The sequence below is a fragment of the Pleurodeles waltl genome, unplaced genomic scaffold (genome assembly GCF_031143425.1).
Source record: "Pleurodeles waltl isolate 20211129_DDA unplaced genomic scaffold, aPleWal1.hap1.20221129 scaffold_127, whole genome shotgun sequence".
Taxonomy (NCBI): Eukaryota; Metazoa; Chordata; class Amphibia; order Caudata; family Salamandridae; genus Pleurodeles; species Pleurodeles waltl.
In genome coordinates, this window is record NW_027149833.1 from 678,636 (window position 1) to 696,648 (window position 18,013).

Below are 18,013 nucleotides of genomic sequence, written 5' to 3' on the forward strand. Positions count from 1 at the left end.
AAAAAACTGCCAAAAGATTTCTGACCTGGTCTGGAAGTTCACAAGCTAGGATACCCGATGAAGCGTCAAATGAGCCTTGCTCCTCTAATTGGAAATATTAGTATAATGTGGCCTGACTCTGTGGTATCCATACCTGGCATGTGACATTTACAGTTTTGGTAATATCGGTCCTATTAGCAAGCTGCCAAAAAAGACTTTCACTTAACAGATGGACTTCTTTCACCTGATGTACCCACAGAAAGGATACAATAAGACATATTGGCGTGGGTGCTATAACATCGCCCATACTAGACGTCACTCCAACGGTGCCCACAGGAAATGTAGAACACTGTCGGAAGCTAGATTACTATCCCTCGCCCCAGTGATCGCACTGAAAGAATTCTCCCACTGTTCAAAGCCAACACAGCCATGATGCATACTGCCACTAGAGCGCAACAACAATGAGCAAATGAGAACAGGGCAAATGTAGGAAGTAGTAACACGTCACTAGCTCTTCTTGAAACTGACAGTTCTCTACTTCCCTTTACTCTAGGGGGATAGTATCAGCAGAGCCTTACTTCATAGGCCTAACCTTCTTAATCCCCCATTAACAAAAACATTGGCTGTAGCTTCAGGGAGGATTTGGTACAGAATCTGACAAAATACAAATTCATAATTCCGAATGATTTTACTCAGGAGGATTCGGAAACCTGAAAGTCAACTGTCCTCATGAGGATAAAAATACACAAAATAACATATGGAAATAATTTATACATTTTCCGAACGCTATCGCAGAAAACTTACTGAATATCATATCACTTTACCTCACAGTTACCATTGATCACACCTGCCAATTAGTAGCTCAGATATCCCAATGTTAATATGCTTGATCATGTGTTCCCATTAGTAGTGACTATGACTGAGCGCAGCATCTAACCATTCAGCAAGTTACAAGTCGCAGGGTTCTTTACGTAATGCACTATGAACTGATCGTCCATGTGCCTGGAAGTGTGTCCCGCTCCCCACTCTGGTGCATCAAAGCTTGTCATATGGAACAAATCAAAGACGTGCTTCCGGGCACAAATTAAGTAAAAACCCTTAATATGTTAAACCTTGTAAATGCCTATGTAGCCATGGATTAATCCCCATTACTTGACTCAGTTATTAAACTGCACCCAAGAAGACCACAGAATTCGGTAACTGAGCACAGAGTATTACAAACTGAGAATTTTACTATTAGGTGAAAAACAGTAACTAGATTGTGCCACAGCAGCGCCAGAAGACGACAGGAAGAGAAATTAACCTTAACACTGGATAGAGCTGCTGAGATGAACGACCTAGAACAGATTGACAAACCATTTATTCAGTTGTCCCTTTTAGTTATTTTGGACCGTGAGGGCAGACGGGGCCGTTGAGGATCAAGAAAGTCGGCTTGATCAAATCAGAAATCCTCATGAGACAGTACAATATTTAGGCTGCCCTGAATTAATCCTTGCAAAAAGTTAAGGTGCAAGAAAGAGTCCTTTCCAACCAATTTCTGACAGGACGCTGTGTGTTATGAAATAGTTTGGCTCCAGAGAGGGTAAGGATCTTTAACTTAAAGGTAACAGAGCAGGGCTAATTTTGTCTTTGGATCATGCTACTGTTTTACACCTGAATGCTAACTCGCATATGCGCACATTGGTGAAGACTAGTCTCCCACCTATGCCCCCCGCGCCGAAAGAGCGCCAAATGGCCGCCAGAATAGCGCCGAGAGAGCGCCAAATGGCCGCCAGAATAGCGCCGAGAGAGCGCCAGAAGAGCGCCAGAAGAGCGCCGAAAGACCACCGACAGAGAGCGCCAGGAGAGCGCCGATAGACCACCGACAGAGAGCGCCAGGAGAGCGCCGATAGAGGGCCAGGAGAGCGCCGAACGGCCGCCAAAAGAGCGCCACATGACCGCCAAAAGAGCGCCACATGACCGCCAAAAGAGCGCCACATGACCGCCAAAAGAGCGCCGAAATACACATGACCGGCAAAATACCGCCCAAAAAAACGCCATAAAACCGCCAACAGACTTCTGGCTTGGTCTGGAAGTTCACAAGCTAGGATACCCCATAAAGTGTCAAATGAGCCTTGCTCCTCTAATTGGAAATATTAGTATACTGTGGCCTGGCTCTGTGGTATGCACACCTGGCATGTGACAGCCTCCTGTACCCATATATAAATTTACTTAGAACCATGCTGGCCTCTCAACCCTTTCAAAGGCTTTCTTGGCCTGCAACATGGGAAGATGCACAGGGTGAAAGCACAGAACTGCACTGGACTAGATTACTCAGACTCTTAAACAGGCTTGGTGTTGAACATTAATCTTATCCTAGGGGCTCAATACACAATATGCAATGCAAGAGAGCGAGCTCCACAAAAGAAAACTATGATGCAGACCGGCTCACAGTTCAACATTCAAAGCCCGTATTCTGTAGGAATTATGCTCACCGTGACGTCCAGATGAGGCCCTGGAACCATTTCTCTCTGGGAGTTCGGTTTTTATGCCCATAAGAGGTGGAATCGACCAAGACATCACGTTCCTGTCAGCAAAAACAAAAATGTTACTGAAAAAAGCGATACCCATGATTTCAAGAAGCAAAAATATTATTTTCTGGTACACCCACAGCCTACTGGAAGCCTAGTCCTCCTTCTGAATTTTACACAGAAGTTTAGCCCTTCAAGGACATAGAAATGTATGTGGAAGGGCAGAGGGAAAACAAAAAAGTCCAAAAAATAAACCACCACACAAAGCACCATCTTCACCCCTTGACCTTTCATCACCAAGTACTGCCTGTAACTATCTTTCTCTACAGTTAAATCTAGGCTTGCCAGGTTACCGATTGATCTTCCACTTCACAGATTTAATGAAAAGTATGCATTTTGGTGCAAGTTGGATCTGTACAGAAAGTTTGTCTGTGGTCGGTAACACCAAAACTGTGAGCATCAAGAGCTACTGAAATAGTGTGGGGTCCTGCTTTCTAATGTGGGCAGAATATTGCTTACACTTGAAAGCATTCAACTTTGTGTCCATGTTGTATTAAGGTGTCTTTGAGAGGGCAATTTTTTTTTTTTTTTACAGTTTTGGTAATATCGGTCCTATTAGCAAGCTGCAAAAAAGACTTTCACGTAACAGATGGACTTCTTTTACCTGATGTACCCCCAGAAAGGATACAATAAGACATATTGGCGTGGGTGCTATAACATCGCCCATACTAGACGTCACTCCAACGGTGCCCACAGGAAATGTAGAACACTGTCGGAAGCTAGAATACTATCCCTCGCCCCAGTGATCGCACTGAAAGAATTCTCCCACTGTTCAAAGCCAACACAGCCATGATGCATACTGCCACTAGAGCGCAACAACAATGAGCAAATGAGAACAGGGCAAATGTAGGAAGTAGTAACACGTCACTAGCTCTTCTTGAAACTGACAGTTCTTTACTTCCCTTTACTCTAGGGGGATAGTATCAGCAGAGCCTTACTTCATAGGCCCAACCTTCTTAATCCTCCATTAACAAAAACATTGGCTGTAGCTTTAGGGAGGATTTGGTACAGAATTTGACAAAATACAAATTTATAATTCCGAATGATTTTACTCAGGAGGATTCGGAAACCTGAAAGCCAACTGTCCTCATAAGGATAAAAATACACAAAATAAGATATGGAAATAGTTTATTAATTATCGAACGCTATCTCAGAAAACATACTGAATATCATATCAATTTACCTCACAGTTACCATTGATCACATCTGCCAATTAGTAGCTCAGATATCCCAATGTTAATATGCTTGATCATGTGTTCCCATTAGTAGTGACTATGACTCAGCGCAGCATCTAACCATTCAGCAAGTTACAAGTCGCAGGGTTCTTTACGTAATGCACCATGAACTGATCGTCCATGTGCCTGGAAGTGTGTCCCGCTCCCCACTCTGGTGCATCAAAGCTTGTCATATGGAACAAATCAAAGACGTGCTTCCGGGCACAAATTAAGTAAAAACCCTAAATATGTTAAACCTTGTAAATGCCTATGTAGCCATGGATTAATCCCCATTACGTGCATCAGTTATTAAACTGCACCCAAGAAGATCATAGAATTCGGTAACTGAGCACAGAGTATTACAAACTGAGAATTTTACTATTAGGTGAAAAACAGTAACTAGATTGTGCCACAGCAGCGCCAGAAGACGACAGGAAGAGAAATTAACCTTAACACTGGATAGAGCCGCTGAGATGAACGACCTAGAACAGATTGACAAACTATTTATTCAGTTGTCCCTTTTAGTTATTTTGGCCCGTGAGGGAAGACGGGGCGCGTTGAGGATCAAGAAAGTCGGCTTGATCAAATCAGAAATCCTCATGAGGCAGTACAATATTTAGGCTGCACTGAATTAATCCTTGCAAAAAGTTAAGGTGCAAGATAGAGGTGGTCATTACAACCCTGGCGGACGGTGTTAAAGCGGCGGTAAGACCGCCAACAGGCCAGCGGTAAAAAGTTTGCAATTACGACTGTGGCAGAAACCACCAACAAAGACAGCCACTTTAACACTCTGTCCGCCACGGCGGTACAAACAAACATCTCGGTGGTCACCGCCAACAGACAGGCAGAGGACAATGTACCTGCCACACTATTATGACAGGCCAATCTGCCACCTTGTCCGGGGAGGATACACCGGGGATAAAAACACGGCGGAAACAGGAATCTCAAAGGGAAAACGCTCACCTCTAAACACTCCACGAGGAAGGAGGACACCATGGACCCGGACCTCCAAATTCTCCCTGCGATTGTCTTCCTGCTCCTGTACCAGGAGCAACAACGCCGGCGGCAAAGACCACGGTGAGTACTGCACCTACGACACAGGGGAGAGGGGAGGGAAAAAACAGGGACACACACACACGCAACACCCCCACCCACGACAACACACACACTAATACATATTTATACATTATATTAACACCCCCCAACCCCCACCCCCCCCCCGGAAGAATGCAAAGACAAAAGGAAATGAGTGTAACCATTGTAATATATCAAAAATCAGTAAGCAAAAATCGACATTATTATTATACACTATTAACAAAATATACACCAAGATTATTAGTCCAGATATTGCACCATTTATAGTCCGTGGATCACTGGGCCCACAATGCATGGGCGGGGCCCACACACGATACCAGATCAAAACAGAGAGAACACTGCAGGGGCATCAGATAGAAATACAACAGGCACCTCTGGGGGAAGGGAAAGGGTGGCACCTCAGCCGGATGAGTGCATGACGCCAGATCCACGAGGGGCCTCCATGCCCATTGATGTATCCTGGGAAGTGCAAAGCCACAGTCTCTCAAGTCTCTACAGTGGGTGGTTTGCCCACTGATCAATCCTGTGGAGTGCAAAGCCACAGTCTCAAGTCTCTACAGTGGGTGGTTTGCCCACTGTTGCATCCTGGGGAGTGCAAAGCCACAGTCTCACAAGTCTCTACAGTGGGTGGTTTTCCCACTGATCAATCCTGGGGAGTTCAAAGCCACAGTCTCTCAAGTCTATACAGTGGGTGGTTTGCGCACTGATCAATCCTGGGGAGTGCAAAGCCACAGTCTCTCAAGTCTCTACAGTGGGTGGTTTGCCCACTGCTGCATCCTGGGGAGTGCAAAGCCAAAGTCTCACAAGTCTCTACAGTGGGTGGTTTTCCCACTGCTGCATCCTGGGGAGTGCAAAGCCACAGTCTCTCAAGTCTCTACAGTGGGTGGTTTGCCCACTGATCAATCCTGGGGAGTGCAAAGCCACAGTCTCTCAAGTGGATAACATTCTCCACTGGTGTCTGGAGGGGGCTTTGTGCCCAGAGTGTTTCATCCTGTGAAGAACAGACAGAGTGGATGCATGTCTACACTGGTTCTGGAGGGGGACTGGTGCCCAGAGTGCTTCATTCTGTGAAGGAGAGACAGAGTGGATGCATGTCTACACTGGTTCTGGAGGGTGATTGGTGCCCAGGGTGCTTCATCCTGTGAAGGAAAGACAGAGTGGATGCATGTCTCCACTGGTTCTGGAGGGGGACTGGTGCCCAGAGTGCATCACTCACCCTGTGACGGTCCCTGTTGCGTCAGTGCCCCTGCCGCTCATGGCTAGCGGTGCTTGAGTTGGCGGTCCTTGCCCTGTGCAGCGGTGCTTGAGTTGGCGGTCCTTGCCCTGTGCAGCGGTGCTTGAGTTGGCGGTCCTTGCCCTTTTCAGCAGTGCTTGAGTTGGCGTTCCTTGCCCTGTTCAGCGGTGCTTGCCCTGTGCAGCGGTGCTTGAGTTGGTGGTCCTTGCCCTGTTCAACGGTGCTTGCCCTGTTCAGCCGTTCTTGAATTGGCGGTCCTTGCCCTGTTCAGCGGTGCTTGAGTTGGCGGTCCTTGCACTGTTCAGCGGTGCTTGCCCTGTGCAGCGGTGCTTGAGTTGGCGGTCCTTCATTGCCCAGCTGGGCTGGGGCTGGCTCTCCTTCATTGGTCAGCTGGGCTGTGGCTGGCGGGGCTCTCCTGGGCAGGTGGGCTGTGGCTGGCGGGGCCCTCCTGGGCAGGTGGGCTGTGGCTGGCGGGGCCCTACTAGGCAGGTGGGCTGTGGCTGGCGGGGCCCTCCTGGGCAGCGACGATGGGGCTGGCGGTGGCCTCCTGGGCAGCGACGATGGGGCTGGCGGGCTTCTCCGCCGTGCTGCTCGTCCCAGACTTGCCGGGTTTCTTCTGGCCCTTCCCCACCTTGGGAGGAGTCACAGCTGAGTCCACACTCCCACCGGGACCCCTGGGAGCGGCTTGGGTGGCTGGAGTCTTCCCCCTCTCCCGCCGGGCACTGGCCAACGTCTGGTGCTTCACAGGGGGGGACTGGCTGTGCTGTGGCTCTGTGACACACTGGCTGTCCTGGTGACCGGTGCACTCCACATACCTGTGACAACAGGCACCACTGGTCCCGGAGATTTTGTGGCTGAGATGCTAGTTCGGGACCTAGGAGTTGGATGGGGGGGGGTGGGGAGATAGGTTAATCGTGGACAGGAAAAGTTGTTTGGACACACTGGGACGGGTAGCTGGAGGGGGTTTGGGAGTGGAGGAAGAGGTGGTGGTTGTAGGAGGTGTACGTTTTGTGGTTTTGGGTGCAGGTACATGCGCTGAAGGCTGTGGTGAGGTGGATGTATGTTGGGTGGGTGTGTGCCTGCGTTTGTGTATCTTCGGACGGGGCGTCACAGACACACTGGGAGAGGACACAGGGGACGTGGGAATGGTAGTGGGGGTGGTGACTGCACGTGAGCGGGGTGTGCTGGTGCGGGACGTAGTGGCTGTAAAGGTAGTGCATGCAGGTGTGGGTGTAGACGAGACTGGGAGGGAGGAGGGAGACGACGAGGAGGGGGACACAGTGGAGGCAGTGGATGTTGGTGTGTCTGTATGTGTGTGATGCTTGCATGAGTGCCTGTGGGATGTGTGGTGCTTATGTTTGCCTGAGCTTCCCTTGTGTGGTGAGGTGTGTGCAGGCTGGTCTGATGGTGTGCTTGGGATAGGCAGAGGTAGAGGGGATTGGGTCTGGGTGGAGGAAGTTGGAGGGGGGAGGCCAGACACAGGGACAATGGCTGCTATCAGTGCTGAGGCCAGAGTTTGAAAGGATCGGTGAAGGGCCGCCTGACCAGAATGAATGCCCTCGAGGAATGCATTAGTTTGTTGCAACTCCCGTTCTACACCCTGGATGGCATTCACAATAGTAGAGTGCCCAACAGTGAGTGACCTGAGGAGGTCAATGGCCTCCTCACTGAGGGCAGCAGGGGTGACTGGGGCAGGAGCTGAGGTGCCTGGGGCGAAAGTGATGCCCACCCTCCTGGGTGAGCTGGCACGGGGTGAAGGCTGAGGGGCTGCTGGGAGGGCGGTGCTGGTGGCTGTACCTGTAGAAGTGGGGGGCACAGATGTTGCCCCCACCACAAGGGAGCTCCTGTCCCCACTGTGGTGCTCCCCTTGCCCTCCGTCCCACTGGTGTATTCAGAGTCCGTAGTGTGGCCCTCCATGGCCATGTGGGATGCAGCTCCCTCGTGCTCCGGTGCCACTGCTCCTCCGCCTGATGATGCTAATGCACACAAGAACAGGGAGACCACAAAAAAGGGGGGTGGAAACAGAAGAAAGACATGTTGAGTGCATGGATTACTGCTACCGTTGGCGGACAAGACAGACACAATTGCGCTGTTGGGCTCTACAGTGCAATTCCTGGGAAATGGCCTACAAGGCTATGGAAGACATCTGTACACATAGATGACACAGGTGCATGAATAGCTGTACTTGGCACTCTACAGAGGTGGGGTGGGGGGCCACAGGGCCATGCCTTACGGAGGGGCCTAGCCTACGGTACTCGCCCTGGCCTAGGGAAACTCACAGCCCTCCTCCCCCACTCAGACACCTCCACTGCGCGCAGTCAGCTGAATGAGAGTGTACTCACCGGCTTGTGTCTGCTGTGGTGCCCTCAAGCGCCATCCAACTCCGGGTAGGCCACCACCAGGATCCTGAACATCAGGGGGGTCATGGTTCGACGGGCACCCCTCCCACGTTGGGAGGCCATCCCCAGCTGAGCCTCCGCCGTCTTCTTGCTCCAGCGGCGAATGTCCTCCCATCTCTTCCGGCAGTGGGTGCTCCGTATGTGGTGGAACCCCAGGGTCCGGACGTCCTTGGCGATGGCACGCCAAATATCCTTCTTCTGGTGGGCGCTGACCTACATGAAATGTACAGGGTACGAAGAGAAGTCATTACCAACTGCGCCGTCAAAGTGAGTGGGTCCCATCCCTACCCTTGCCATGTGGCACATGCACCCACCGTCTTTCATGCACGCATAACTCTGCCCCCTTCATTCTTACAACCAGCCCTCTCCACACAGGCATAGCCCATACAACATGCTCCCTGTGAACTTACCTGTTGGTCTGGAGGACCGTAGAGCAGCGTGTACTGGGGGAGGACCCCATCGACAAGCTTCTCCAACTCCTCCGATGTGAAGGCAGGGGCCCTTTCCCCAGATGCACGAGCCATTGTCTCTTCCAGACCGAGGTCACAGCAGCACTTGCAGTGTAGGTCCTCTCCTGTTGAAGATCAGGTATCGTGTGATTCAACAGCTAGAAAATGGCGGTCACGTCCGCGGCAGTCATGTCCACGGCGGTGCGTACCATCACCGCCGGCGTACATCGTCATTGGCTCCTGGGACCCATAGGGTCCAATGTTAACCAATGCAGCATTGCGCTGCGGTCTTCGACCGCCTACCGCGACGGTGTACAACGCCAGCGCAGTTACCTCACATCCCATTGTCCCACTTTACAGGTCAGACAGCCGCCATTTCAGGGGCCCACATGGCCTAATTACCAACTGCGTCACACATACCTAGGCTTAGTCTCAACACACATACAGGCCACATTTTGTGTGTGAATGGTGTTCTGTGTAGACTGTGGGTACATACCTCTGAGTTGTTTAACTCTGTGCTCGCTGTTGTCCTTCATAGGCACCGTCCGCTGGGACATGTGAGGAGATGGCGGAATCCTCCGGTGTACCGACCGCTGGTGGACCTGTCGACAATGGAGGGAAGGAATTTGATTATCACCTACAGGTTTGACCGTGCCACAATCCAGGAACTGTGTACCCAGTTGGAGCCAGACCTGATGTCAGCAATCCGCCATCCAACAGGAATCCCCCCTCAAGTGCAGGTGCTATCAGTGATCCATTTCCTTGCTAGTGGGTCTTTTCAAAACAACTGTGGCCATGGCATCAGGGATGTCCCAGCCTATGTTTTCCAACGTATTGTCCAGAGTGTTGTCTGCCCTGCTGAAACACATGCGGAGCTACATCGTTTTCCCTCAGGTGGAGGATTTGCCTACAGTGAAAGGTGACTTCTATGCCCTCGGACATATCCCCAACATCATAGGTGCCATTGATGGGACCCATGTGGCTTTGGTACCCCCCCACAGGAGTGAACAGGTGTACAGGAACCGGAAGAGTTATCATTCGATGAATGTACAGATGGTATGTTTGGCAGACCAGTACATCTCCCATGTGAATGCCATGTTCCCTGGCTCAGTGCATGACGCCTACATCCTGCGGAATAGCAGCATCCCTTATGTGATGGGTCAACTCCAGAGGCACCGTGTGTGGCTATTAGGTGAGCACCTGGAAGCAAGTCAGTGGGAATGGTTGGCTGGGTCTGGGGATATCCCTACAGGTTAGTGTGTGTCTAACAGTTGTCCCTCGCCATTTGCAGGTGACTCTGGTTACCCCAACCTGTCATGGCTACTGGCCCCAGTGAGGAATCCCAGGACAAGGGCAGAGGAACACTACAATGAGGCCCATGGGCAAACTCGGAGGATTATAGAGCAGATCTTCGGCCTCCTGAAGGCCAGGTTCAGGTGCCTCCATATGACAGGTGGATCCCTATTCTACTCACCAAAGAAGGTGTGCCAGATCTTCGTGGCCTGCTGTATGCTTCACAACTTAGCTTTGCGACGACCGGTGCCTTTTCTGCAGGAGGATGGTCCAGATGGAGATTTTGTGGCAGCTGTGGGGCCTGTGGACAGTGAAGACGAGGAAGCAGAAGAAGAGGACATCGACAACAGGAAAACGGTGATCCTGCAATACTTCCAGTGAGACACAGGTAAGAATACAAACCTGCCTACTACATGTACTTTAACACTACTACCTCTCTACTGTCTGTCCTTTTCACCCAGTGTATGGTCACTGAGTTGTCACTTTCCCTCATGATTTCACAGATGTGGGTCCCACTGTGTGACATCTGCTTTGTTTCCTCATGGACTAGAGCTGTGTGACATAGGTATGTTGACATTACAATTGAAAGAGCGTTTTGACACTGTAAGGTAATGCCTCCTTGGCATGGTTACCCCCTGACTTTTTGCCTTTCCTGATGCCAAGTCTTTAGTTGGTCTTTACTGTACTTCAGCAAACACAATTATCAGTCAGTATACAGGTAAGATGAAGTCTTTATTGAGAAACTCTGAACTACAGCCTAGCAACCCAACAAGAAAATGTTACCTAATCCCCTCAGATTTCAAAACACGCTCAACCTATACAGGTGTACCCCAAAAACACTGAACCCTAAGCCTCAAAACAATGTGCGGCCCCATCTTGTCTCCCTCATTTACTCAAGACCTTTTAGATTTGCATTCAACGTATATTTGTTAAGGTGGTGATGGCACAGTGGTTGAGAAGACAGCTTTAAGATTAAGAGTACGCTAGTAAATAGGATGAGAAATGCACTTGTATTTCCAATCAGCACCTTTTAAGTGCTCAATACCATTTCCTGGCACCCGTAACAGATGTAAAGGCATGTGCCACAACAAAATTCAGAGCCTAGCTCAAGACTTTCACCTTATTGTGGACAAATGCTACCAGTTTCAGAGTTAAAAACCGCAGCATGAATGCTGAATGTATGAGGATAAAATGGGTGGTGGGCAAATATAATTTCAGGAATGGTAAACATCTTTGACGACGTTTTCCTCCTATACAGGATTCCACAAGGGAGGACAAAAACTCTGGAGGAACACAAAAGCACAGTTTAATTCCCCAACATCCACATTGTGGGACATACTGTCAGCCTCTGAGGAAGAATTGGTAGGGACTTTAAGTGTAAGCGAAAGTGAAAATTATTTGAAGTGTGAATGGTAGATTATATACAGAATTGCAACACCCTACCATTGACTTGTTCACAAAGCTTGAACGTTACAGCTTCCAAGAAGCAGGGACAATTACTGGAGCAACAGTGCTTTTTAGGACATCACTTAAGCAAAGTAGGTCGCATCTTTCAGAAGGGCCAAGGTGAGCATATAAGTCCCATGGAAAAAGGTATTTTAACAGGAATAAAAATATGAATAAGCCACACCGAAAGTTCTAAGAATCACCAAGTATACTGGTAAATCATCAGGTCTTTGGTCATTAAGAAACAAAAAAAAAACACATTGTACAGGCCTGAAGTCGTGGACCTGGAGGCAAATGAGAAACAAACATTTGACATGGGGAAAGAGACTGAGAAAGAAGAGAACTGTTAAGTGTGGGATATGTTAGAACGATTGGGTAAGTTCAATCTTTGTCACTGCAATCATGTTCTGGCCTAGTTGTCAATAAATAAAATACAAAAAAACAACTACTGGAGAAAGGGTCCCATAAAATATAAGTAATAAGGGCACAATTCTTCTTTGCATGGTTTAAACGTTCTTACAAATAAGAATTTTATTAAGCAAGATACTGCAACGTGTGTGCTACTTCCATTTCACAGAGTCCAAAGTGTGGTACAGACGCGGACAATCAATATGGTATTTGCCAAAAACAATCACTGATGCGAAGACATGGCTGTAAAAGAAAACCGGAAGAACAGGTAGCCTTGACATATGCAGCAAGTAAATACATTAGTTTCCTGTAAATGGGGTACTGAAAATAAACAATGCAATCAACTGAAGGGGTAGGTGGTCACACCCAATAAACAGGGGGGAAGCAAACAAAGAAAAAAAAAAAATGGAGAAAAGATATGCCTCATTCCAGTGCCCTAGAAAATATCAGAGGTATCCAAACTTCACTCGGAAAGTTAGTGCCAGACTGGGAAGTAAAAAGGAAAGAAAGGCATTCAGCAATAGGCGATAGTATTCAGTTGGCCAAGGTTTAGACAGGGGGTAATTATCTGCTAAGTGCCACAGTAACAAGGTAAAGGTGGAAGGCTCTAGAGGTCTCTCACTCAATTGGACGCTCAAAAAAATGTTGGGCCAACAAGCTAAACAAAGGTGCGTCAGACTTGATAGAGTTAGTATGCCAAAGGCAAATGCAGGTTCAAAATTCGCTCGTAAAAATAAAATAAAAAAAACACAGCCGATCAAGACAAATTACAATGTCCTTTCATTTTGGACATATACACAATAAAAACAGACATTACAGCACCCATTAACTGGCTCTTCATAACAGACTTTCATTAATGAAGGACACTTGAAAGTCAATGGCACATTATATGTGCTCGTTTCAGCTCCATATCCAATTTCTGTAATTGCGATTCAACTGGGAACAGTAGTTCCAAGACTAAAAAGAAATACGATGATGCATAAAATGTGTTAGCTGAACACAGTTCCTGCTCTCATGACACTCTGCAAGTTGTTTCTCCACACGCTGTTCAAATTCCAATCTACGCCTTAAAAATTGGACAAAAAAAAAAAAAATAGGTGCCAACTCCATTGGGAGGATATCAAATAACCTCTAATGGAAACAAAAGAAATTACTGCACCTCACATTGTATGAAGGTTAAGAAATAGTTGTCCTTTAAGGTTTAAATCTAAGTGTTATTAAATAGTTCATGCTGCATTATTGCTACTGAGAGTTCGCTATGGACAGCCTGTTGCCAGTTGGGTCATGGTGCCATCCAGAAAGGCATCTGTTGCTGGGCACGCTGCTGCATGGTAGATGGAAATTGTCGACTAGAGTTCCAGCTCTGTCCAAATGTACTTGCTTTTTTGTGACTGCCCTGATCATCTTCTTCATCTGATGAGTCTCCAGCATATGCCACCAATCCCACTACCTTTTCGGATGTCTTCATCTTCTTGCTTGGGAACTCTGGGAACACACAAAAAAAAACAACAAAAAAAACACCCCCAACCCAAACAAGGACAAAATGGTCGATTTAGTTAAAAGAAAATTGTTAATAGTAAAATTGTTAGTTGGACACCGTTTCACGATCCCACAGGATCAATGGCAGCCCCCAGGTTGGAAGTCGCATGAAACAGCATCAGCATCCGCAAACAGATTCATCAGGCACATGTAAGAGAACAGAGAAAGAAGAGAAGAAAAAAACAAACAAAAAAACAACACAGAACAACAAAAGAGAACAATTAGGTGTGTGGAAAAATATCAGTCACCTTTTAGGCTTTTTTTTTTGTAGATGACAAACTAGGACGAAGAAGCTTGCAAGAGCAGAAGGTGAAAAGTGTAGTGTACAGTGTTGATATCACTGGCTTCAGGGAATGGAACATCACATCCCCAACTGTATTATATTTAGGCTTTATGAGTTTAGGCAAGTGTATTTGTCATTAACTCTTGTGAACAGAAGAAATGTTACCGTCCCTATAAACATCTGTTTGTTGCACGTAGTGCTGTAGAATCACGGGCTCTACATACACCCACCATCTAATTATAGCTCGGACTGTGGCTGCTTGTTTTTTGTTTGAAGTCTTTAGAGTCAAGAGGTACCATACGATCCCTTCTTTAATTGGTAGTAAACATGGGCACTGACGCCACTGTTGTACAAGCTACTTACCTTTGGTAACGATATATCTGGTAGAGACATATTCTAGTTGCAGATTCCTTACCTTCGAATTTCCCCAGGTGTCAGTCTGGATCTGGATATTTTTTCTTTCAGCAGTACCTCTGTGCGCCGTCAGGGGGTTGCTTCTTAGTGTAGCACATTTTGATGCGTAAGAGCACCCATCTTGAAATGGTCTCTTCTGCACAAACTTCCCCTTCTTTGCACCCACATATGGTTGATCATCCACCCGGAAGTCTTTGCCTGGATCCAAAAAGAGCGTTGGAGTTCTACCTTGATCGTACCAGTGAAGTCTATCCTCTTCATGAGAGGGATGTGGGGGTGCAAAAGAGGTAGGCAAAGTGATGGACTGCCCGACATAGAAGGGTGTCACTACTTTAGGAACAAAAGGAGCCCTTGTGTGAAGTACCACTTTGTCAGGGTGTACTGCCAGGAAAGGTGGTCAGATGAAAGAGCTTGGAGCTCACTTACTCGAAAGGCAGAGGTGAAGGCAGCTAAGAACACAGTTTTGATGGTTAAGAGCTGTAAAGGGCAATTGTGAAGAGGCTCGAAAAGGGCACACAACGAATTTTAAGACTAGGTTCAGATCCCATTGGGACTTGATGACTGAGATAGGAGCAAAAAGATGTATGAGGCCTTTAATAAACCTCCCAACAATGGGAGATTTGAATAAAGAATGTTGATCTGGTAACGGGGATGTGGAAGTATGCGTCTTGAAAGTCCAACGCCGCCATCCAGTTTCCTGGGTCCAGGGCAGATATGACCTGAGCCAATGCCAACATTTTGGACTTCTCCTTTTAGAGGAAGAGGCTGAGGGACTGAAGATCTAGTATAGAACAAAGGCCCTTGTCCTTTCCCGGCACAGAAAGTAGCGGGAATTACAACCACGACTTACTTCTGGAAGAGGGACCCTCTCTATAGCTCCTTAGGCAAAAAGGCTTGGACTTCCTAACGGAAAAGTGCCATATGATCCTCCGATATGCAATTGTATGAAGGTGGCATGGCTGGAGATGTCTCGAAGGGGAGAGAGTAGCCCCTCTGGACGATCTGGAGGGCCCACCTGTCCAAAATAATGGATTGCCATTGGGGCAGGAGATGGCGAATCCTGCCACCAACTGGTTCCTGGTGTGCCTGCAGACTAGGAAGGTTTGGGGGCTGAGGAGGGGGCGGAAGTGAACTAGGTGACCCGCTGGCTCTCTGATCCCCGGGAACATGGGATCCCGTGTCCACGCAGGGGCAGTACAGCATGTGTGGGTCAATGACTGGGGGGAAAGAAAGCGGTTGGGTGCCCCTTCAGTAGCCACAAAAGGAAGACTGATAGGGTCTAGGAGCGGGTGTGAGGCCAAGGGACCGGGCCGTGGCCTGGGAATCCTAGAAGTGCTCAAGCGCTGAGTCCACCTTGTCTCCAAAGAGACATGTGCCATCAAAGGTGTCTCAATGCCACTGCCAATGCAACCGATCTGCCTGGAGAGTCATTCATATCCAGTCCACAACGAATCAAACTTTGCTGCGTCCTTCCCATCTGTCGCGGCTTGGGAAAGGACAGTCCAGGCCTCCTCCGGGACTCTAGACAGCACTTGCGTGACCGTATCCCAGAGAGTATGAGAATAGCGTCCCAAAAGGCAGGCGGGGTTCACAGACCGCAGCACTATACTAGTGAAAGAAAACATCTTCCCTAAGTTGTCCAGTCTTTGATTCCCTATCCAGGGGTGCGGTAGGAAATGCGCCCGATGAAGCCTGGATGTCAAGGCTCTCAGGCGTGGGATGTTGAGTGAGGAATTTGGGGTCTGATGGTGCAGGTCTATGGCGGCTGGCAATCATCCTATTCACAGGAGCCCCTGTGCTTGGTCTTGACCAGGTACCCAAGAGGACGTCTGTCAGTGTTCGTTAAATGGGAGAAGAGGTTCGGAAGAGGAAGAACTAGGTTGAAGCACCCTGGTTAGGAGATTAGTCCTGACCTCCACAGAAGGAAGCTCGAGGTCCAAGACCTCAGCCGCCATTCTTACCAACATTGAGTAAGAGCTCCCCTCCTCCGTAGCCACAGATGGGAGACAGCATGCCAGCATCAGGGGAGGTGTCCACTGGTGTTACTCAATTCCTCTACCTAGTCCATGTTAGGGTCACGCTGGTATTCCAAAGAGTGCAGCAGCCCCTCTACAATCCCAGTGGGTGTCGATTGACGCCGTTCTGGATCGAGGTCGTCAGGTATAAGTATAGGATCGACATCGATTCTGGGCACAATCAGTGTCGGGAGCGTCAACGTCAGACCCAACGCTGGGGAAGGTTGCGCTGGTACAACTGGCATCTGGACGGATCCAGAAACTGATCCGGAGGGATCTTCCGGAGTCGGGGCCAAAGCCGATGACTTGGAACCCAAGGGGGCCCCTACTGACTCACCTGGGCCTAAGGGGGCCGAGGGTGGGTCAGACTGCCCAAAAATGAGGCGCATGGCCTCAGAATTCTTTTAGTTGGGCAGGGGTGACACCAGCTCCCAGGAAGTTGGGGAAATGCGGAGCAGACCCAGATGCAGGCTCCGATGACGGAGGCCTAGAGTGCTGAGCTCATCCCTAGTCCCATCATCCGAACGAAAGGGTGAAGTCGAGGGTGAACGTTTATCTTCTTCGACTTTTTCCTTGTGACCCAAAAGCTCAGAAGACTTTGAGGGCGAAGAGTGGTGTTGAGTCCACAGGCAGTCTCGAGACCTTCCTCTTGATCGAGACCAGGAGCAACGTGGAGCCGAGTGTTGGGCCACCAGCAGCTTTAGGGACTGCTCCCTAAAAGCTTTCGGATTCATGGCCCAACACTCTGAGCACGACTTCGGGTCATGGTAGCGCTCCAAACAATAGATACATGAGGTGCATATCCGTCACCAACATAGTTCGGTGACAGGAGTCGCAGGGTTTGAGGCTTGTCTTAAGTGACATTCCTTGACGCACCCCCAATCTTGTCACAGAAAGTTCAACAAAACAGTCGCTGGTAGTAAAAAATGACTGAGGTAGCTCTTTGCCCGGATATGCGCGAAGGCTGGTGCGGAAAGAAAATAACTGACGTCAGCGCACCAGGGTGGCGCCTATATACGTCTGGGACGTCATCAAGGCGACCACGACGACACCCGCGGCACACAGGAGTTACTGCTCAAAGAATTATCTCCGGATCCAGGCTTACGCCTTGGGAAATTCAATGGTAAGGAACCTGCAACTAGAAGTCTCTATCAGTTAGATTATTTTCGCACAAAGGGTGAGAGAAAGTAGTTGGTGTGACAGTATGGCGACTATGTGTGTGCTGTAAATGAGGACAGGTGAAAAATGGTGAAAGCCTACCTCCGCTGGCTTCGAAGAAGGTAAGTTTTGCCTTTTGATCTACACTACATGCAACAAAGAGATGCTTATAGGGTTAAAAGACCCATTCGTAGCATGTTTGGTTGTAGATACACATGCCCTCCATCATGTGTAAAGCAGTACTCTCCTAAGCGACGGTTAGCCAGTGAAGGGTGCAGATGTCCAATTCTAGCTAGTAGGGAGAGCCTTGGTTAGATCCGTTTGCCTCCGCAGAGAATGCGCAATGTCAGCTATTTTGCGCGTTGGGGTTTCCAAGGCGGCACTCGCTCGGAGACGCTTTTCGTCTCCGAGTGGAACTCCGGTCTCCTCTACACCTTCCTGCCTATCCCTCTCCTGCCCAGAGTTCTCAAGAAGATCAAGAGCGACCGGGCCCAAGTTATCTTGCTGGCTCAGGACT

At 48.7% G+C, this 18,013-nt stretch overlaps 2 non-coding genes across 2 annotated transcripts; both read right to left on the reverse strand.

Annotated features, from left to right (window-relative positions):
* Nucleotides 1-461: 461 nt before the first annotated feature.
* Nucleotides 462-588, reverse strand: LOC138273968 (small Cajal body-specific RNA 4). The gene has a single exon (XR_011200338.1). It is a non-coding gene; the product is annotated as a small Cajal body-specific RNA 4 (non-coding RNA).
* Nucleotides 589-3,391: 2,803 nt separating this feature from the next.
* LOC138273976 (small Cajal body-specific RNA 4) lies at nt 3,392-3,518 on the reverse strand. Its single transcript, XR_011200347.1, has one exon. It is a non-coding gene; the product is annotated as a small Cajal body-specific RNA 4 (non-coding RNA).
* Between the last annotated feature and the right edge of the window lie 14,495 nt (nt 3,519-18,013).